Below are 6,978 nucleotides of genomic sequence, written 5' to 3' on the forward strand. Positions count from 1 at the left end.
TAGGGACGACACCGGTCGATTAAGTCATACAACTTTAGATCATCCCTTAGGACATACCCCTGAAATTCCTTCGCAATATCTCACACCTTGTGAGATGGCTGATTTAAATGAAGATGCGGGGAGTCACCACAATCGAGAACGAGAACTCCATGTTATGACTCTAAGACAATACCTTACAACCGGCTAGGACTAGTCAGCCTTCATGCATAATTTTTCCTGATAATGTAGGACATTTTGACATCAAAACCAGGGGTAATCCAATTGCTGCCCAAGTTTCATGGGTTAGAGTCCGAAAGTCCGTATCTTCATTTAAAGGATTTTGAAGAATTGAGCATTACATTTAGAGTGCCAAATGTCACCGAGGATGTCCTCAAGTTGACATTGTTTCCTTTCTCTCTAAAGGATAAGGCCAAAACATGGCTAAACTCTTTGCGACCTAGATCAATAAGAAATTGGCAAGATATGCAGAGAATTTTTAAAGAAGTTCTTCCCCACACAAAGGACCAACTTTTTGAAAAGATATATCAGCAATTTCCAACAAAAAGATAATGAAACATTTTATGAATGTTGGGAAAGATTTAAAGACCTTCTTCTCTCATGCCCTCATCACGGGTTCGAAACTTGGAGAACCATTAGCTTCTTTTATGAAGGTTTATCTCCACAGTTGAAAACAGTTTGTAGAGACCATGTGCAATGGTAGATTCTTAGAAAAACAACCTGATGAGGCATGGGAGTATTTGGATTCCCTTGCTGAGACTGCCCAACTTTGGGATAACGGGGATAGAAACAACAAGTCTTTGCCTAAGCCTACTAGCTCTGTACAGGGAGGCCTTTACAACCTCAGAACTGAGGATAATCTTCACCGCTAAAATGGCAGGCCCTCACTAGGAAGGTAGAAGAAATTGAGCTTAGGAAGGTTGAGCCCGTCAAGACTATAGAGCTTAGAAACGAATGTTGTGGTATCTGCGATATGTCGGGTCATACTACTACAGATTGTCCCACCATACCGGCATTCAAAGAAGTCTTTGCACGATCAAGCAAATGCTATGAACTCCTACCAAAAGCCTTATAACGATCCATACTCGAATACCTATAACCCTGGTTGGAAGAATCATCCAAACTTTAGGTGGAGAAATGATCATCCTCAACAGTCACACCATTCAGCTCCTTCACCTGCACATCCTACTTTTTGCATCACCACCCTCTCAAAAGCCAAATATCGAGGATACCTTGCAATCCATAACAAACTTTTCTACAAGGTCAAGCTAATATCAATGCTCAAAATACTCGAAATTTTGAAGACATAAGGAACAATTGTCAATGTTGACTACCGTCCTAAGTACCCAAGAGAAGGGGTAAGCTTCCAGCTCAACCCCAACCTAACCCACAAATACACGGTAGTAATAATACGGCTCCTTCTAGTTCGCATACAGAGCATGCAAAGAGCATCATGACTTTGCGTAATGGAAAAGTCATTGATCAAACCGTCCAATTAAGACCGCAAGTCACTTCTAATTCTGATGCTCCCAAAGTCGATGAAAGGGATAAAGAAGAAGTTGAGGTCCCAACTTCTACTAAGAAAGTTTGAATGTCCTTTTCCTCCACCTTTTCCACAACGGTTAAAGCCGTTGCAAAAGCTCGAACCTAATTCTGAAAATTCTTGAGCTTTTTAAACAAGTAAAGATCAACATACCTCTTCTTGATGCAATCAAACAAGTACCCTCATATGCCAAATTTTTGAAGGACTTGTGTACTGTCAAACGCCGATTAAATGTTAAGAAGAAGGCATTTTTAACTGAAAATGTGAGTGCTATATTGCAGCACAACATTCTCCCCTAAATATAAAGATCCAGGTTGCCCAACCATCTCATGCATCATAGGCAACTTTAGGATAGAGCGAGCATTGTTAGATTTAGGGGCGAGTGTGAATTTGTTGCCATATTCTGTATATGAGCAACTTGGTTATGTGAGTTGAAGCCAACCTCCGTCACTTTGCAATTAGCTGACAGGTCAGTTAAAATTCCAAGGGGGATTATCGAGGATGTATTAGTCCAGGTAGACAAGTTCTACTTTTCTGTCGATTTTATTGTATTGGACACACATCCGGCTTCGAACTCACAGTCTCAGATTCCGGTCATTTTAGGACGTCCATTCCTTGCAACTTCTAATGCATTGATTAATTGTAGGAATGGCGTCATGAAGCTTTCTTTTTGGTAACATGACCTTAGAATTGAACATTTTTTAATGTGTGCAAACAACCCAATGATCCCGAAGAGAGTAAGGAGGTTGATTGGGTTGAAACCATCGCAGAAGATTATTTGTTAGCTAAAGCAATTAACGACCCATTCAATGATAGCTTAATTGATTGGTGTCCTAATGGAACCAATGGTGATAATTTGTCAGTCACACCTATTGTGGATAATCTAGATATCAAGATGGTCAATGGGTGGAGACCAAAAGAAGGAGAATTTGAGAGATTGTCGCCTCGAGAGGTGAAAAATAGAACCATCCCATGAGCAAGCACCCAAGCTCGAATTGAAACCCTTACTAAAGGAACTTAAGTATGCTTTTCTTGGACCCGAAGATACTTTTCCTGTAATCATCTTCGTCTGGACTTGATCATACCCAAGAAAGAAAAATTAATTGATGTTTTAAAGAATCATAAAAGGAGCCTTAGGATGGTCTATTGCCGATTTGAAGGGAATTAGCCCCTTAATTTGCACGCACCGGATATATTTGGAGGATAATGCCAAAACCACAAGGCAAATGCAACGAAGGTTAAATCCTACAATGAGAGATGTGGTTAAGGCAGAAGTCCTCAAGTTGCTTGACGTGGGTATTATTTACCCAATTTCTGACAGCAAGTGGGTAAGCCCTACTCAAGTCGTTCCTAAGAAATCGGGTTTGACAGTAGTAGAAAATGAACAAGGTGAACTAGTTCCAACTCGTGTCCCGACGAGTTGGCGCATGTGTGTTGACTACGAAAGCTGAATTTGGTCACACGAAAGGATCACTTTCCTCTACCCTTTCCTTAGACCAAGTGTTGAAGAGAGTTGCAGGGCATTGATTTCTATTGTTTTCTCGATGGCTATTCGGGATATTATCAAATTGAAATTTCACCAGAAGATCAGAGAAGACTACCTTCACTTGTCCTTTTGGCACATTTGCTTTCCGACGAATGCCATTCGGGGTTGTGTAATGCACCTGCAACATTCCAAAAGATGCATGCTCAGCATCTTTGAAGACATGAACGAGAAATTTTTGGAAGTGTTCATGGACGACTTCTCCGTTTTTGGCGACACATTTGATGATTGCCTATCACATTTACAAGCTGTCTTAGCTCGATGTATGGAAAGAATTGATACTGAATTGGAGAAATGCCACTTCATGGTGCCGAAGGAATTGTCTTAGGACATATTGTTTCATCGAAGGGCAATGGAGTAGATAGAGCTAAGACTGATTTAATTGCTAAGCTACCTGCACCCAAGACGCGTTAGAGATGTTAGTCATTTTTGGGTCACGCCGGATTTTATAGGAGATTCATCAAGGACTTTTAGTGTTCATATCTCGACCATTATGTAATCTCCTATCCCTTGATACACCGTTCAATTGGACTGAAAACCTGTCAGGAGGCATTCGAAAAGTTGAAGTCTATTGCTTAGCACTGCACCCATCGTGCGACCACCCGATTGGTCATTACCTTTTGAGATTATGTGCGACGCTAGCGACTATGCAATAGGAGCTGTCCTAGGACAACGCAAGGATAATAAGCCATATGTCATTTACTATGCAAGCAAAACCTTAAACGATGCTCAAATGAATTACACTACCACCGAGAAGGAATTGTTTGCAGTAGTATTTGCCTTAGATAAATTTCGCTCTTATATCCTTGGTGCTCCTATTGTTATCTTCACGGACCATGCGGCACTAAAATATTTTGTTAGATAAGAAAGAGGCCAAACCACGCTTAATACGATGGATACTTCTACTCCAAGAATTTGACATCACTATCAAAGATAAAAAGGAGTAGAGAATGTGGTTGCTGACCATTTATCACGATTAGTTTTTCATGATTCAGTGCCACAGTTTTCCATCAAGGACTCATTCCTGAAGAGCAGTTGTTTGCACTTTCTAGTATACCATGGTATGCAGATATTGTAAATTTTCTTGTTACAAGCCGGATGCCGGAGCATTGGGGGTCGACAGATAGAAAAATTTTCTTGCGCGAAGTAAAGAATTATTACTATGACGAACCCTATTTGTTTAAATATTGCAATGATCAAATCTTTAGACGATGCATACCGGATCATGATATACAAAGCGTACTTTCTTTCTGCCAACCACTGATGCTTGCGGTGGACACTTTGCCTCTAAGAAAACTTTGCAAAAGTTTTGGCCAATGTGGTTTCTATTGGCCCCACTATGTTCAAAGATGCCCACGAGTTCTGCAAGGACATATGATCCATGTCAACGTATTGGAAGTCTAACTCGTAGGCAAATGATGCCTCTTCAACCCATTACTATTATCGAAATTTTCGATTGTTGGGGCATCGATTTATGGGCCCATTCCCACCATCTTTTGGATATGAGTACATTTTAGTTGGGGTCGAGTATGTGTCCAAATGGATAGAAGCTGTCGTTTATAGGACCAATGATCACAAACCTGTCCTGAAGTTTTTAAAAGAAAATATTTTTTCACGATTTGGGATGCCTAAGGTTATAATTAGTGACGGTGGAAAACATTTTTGTAATAAGCCTTTTGAGACATTATTAAAAAAGTATGGTGTCACCCACAGAGTTGCTACCCCATATCACCCGCAAACTAGTGGCCAAGTAGAATTAGCCAATAGGGAAATCAAGCGTATTTTAGAAAAAACGGTAAATCCATCACGAAAAGATTGGTCCTTAAAACTATCAGATGCATTATGGGCCTATCGGACTGCATATAAAACCAATCTTGGATGTCTCCCTACCGGCTAGTCTACGGAAAAGCGTGTCATCTGCCTGTAGAAATAGAACATAAATCGTATTGGGCAATTAGAAAATTGAATTTTGATTTACAAGATGCCGGTCTAGCTAGAAAATTACAATTGAACGAGCTTAATGAGATTCGCAGAGATGCTTATGATATGCTAAAATTTGCAAAGAACGAATGAAGATCTTACATGATAAATCAATTTTGAAAAAATCTTTTGAACCTTTGCAAAAAGTTCTTTTATATGATTTCCGCTTACATCTGTTTCCTGGTAATTACGATCAAGATGGACAGGTCCCTACATCATAAAAACTGTTTTTCCACATGGGGGGTAGAGATTGAGAATCCACGGGATGGTAGAATTTTTTAAGGTAAATGGACACAGGTTAAACCTTTTCTTGAGAATTTTTCAGATGAAGAGGATTCCTTTCCTTGGGGGAGCCTTCTTATGACTGAACATGAAGGCAAAGGTATGTGTATATTAGTCAGAATTATTTTTCTAGTTTTGTAGTCTTTTTCTGGATATCAGCAGCTCAAGGTATTTCTTCTCTCCAATATTATTTTCTCTACTGTCTCTCGTATATAGTTTTCTTGTATCTATTACATTGAGGACAATGCAATGTTTAAGTTGGGGGAGGAAAATATTTTGATTAAAAAAAAAAAAAAAACATGTTTTTGTATTTGATTTATTGCAAATGCACATGCATTGAGTTTGTGCAATATTAAAGCAAGGAACACATGCATACTATGATGATCAGAGATCTATTATTAGATCCCCGCACATGTACTTAATGATTATAGAAGGCCCAGGAGTTCACGTTTGTTTAATGCATTTTTATAAGCTATATCTGTAAAAGAAAGTACGAGTATCCTTGTCCGTACTATAAGGTTCTTGATTTGGTTTTCACATAAAGATCGAGGTTGAATACCCCGGCTAGATCATCTAAGTGCCATGTTCCGATCTTGGCTTGACCTATAGTCACGTTGCAGTCACATTATATGGTTCAGTTTACCTTCTCTATTTTGAAAAAAAAAATTAATAAAAATAAATAAGGAGAGACAAGTCTAACCTCGGCGTAGTTTGGTTCGAGTAATTAAGCCGAGGGGTGTTTACACCTAATGCCTTGAGCCAACTGGATCAAGAGTCATTGGCCGAAAACTCGCTACAGGACCTGCTAGAGCCTAAGGGGGTTGGACTATTGAATCACCATAGTTGTTTCCAATATATATATATATATATAATAAAAAAACATGAATAGGGTTGGTCGGCTGAACCCAGTGACATGTGGTAATGGCTGGTTTGACTCCATTGTATTGGACCTTTGTGTACTTTGGATATTTAGTTTGGATTGATAGCTCCTTCTTTTTATGCGACCATTCTTGACAATTTTAGACAACATGAGATATTCCGAAAATTGATGGATCAGGCTCTAATAAACTGTAGTAAACACTTGTGAACTTGAGTAGTACACCTAAAATTCAAGCGGTGCCATGTTTGTGGTGGAGGTATTAGTGCTCTAAGAAAGTCATTCTGTTTATGCATACTACACTTTAGTATCCCCTTGCTTTGATAGTTGCCAAGCTTGAGAAAAATATATATATCACGTGTGTATTAACTTAGATTTCATTATATAGCATTTTATGAATTATTGTTTGTAACATCACTGCAAACCCTCACGAGACAACACTCGTCCACTAGGGTAACCTAGGGTTTAACGGCTTTTGCACGTGCTAAGTGCAATCGTGATTCCTACGAAAGTGAGTACTTAACTTAATTTTATACAATTAGTCTAATAAAACATCAAAGGGTCAACCGACACTTTTTGACTCTCATGTATTAATTACTATCTGAATTGCTAGAGACTAGCAATAAGCTAGTTGGGGGGTATGATGAGAGCACAAAAGTGCGATCTAAGTACATTTAACTTAACTTAATGCTAGCAAAATAATGATAAATAAAGGTTTAACATTGCACGATTAAATATTATCCTTAGCACTTTGAA

The 6,978-nt window shown here is 39.0% G+C and overlaps 1 non-coding gene across 1 annotated transcript; it reads right to left on the reverse strand.

The window, feature by feature from the left end:
- Positions 1 to 506: 506 nt before the first annotated feature.
- On the reverse strand, positions 507 to 615 carry LOC120109787. The gene has a single exon (XR_005510566.1). It is a non-coding gene; the product is annotated as a small nucleolar RNA R71 (small nucleolar RNA).
- Between the last annotated feature and the right edge of the window lie 6,363 nt (positions 616 to 6,978).

This window comes from Phoenix dactylifera, unplaced genomic scaffold, assembly GCF_009389715.1.
Source record: "Phoenix dactylifera cultivar Barhee BC4 unplaced genomic scaffold, palm_55x_up_171113_PBpolish2nd_filt_p 002764F, whole genome shotgun sequence".
NCBI lineage: Eukaryota > Viridiplantae > Streptophyta > Magnoliopsida > Arecales > Arecaceae > Phoenix > Phoenix dactylifera.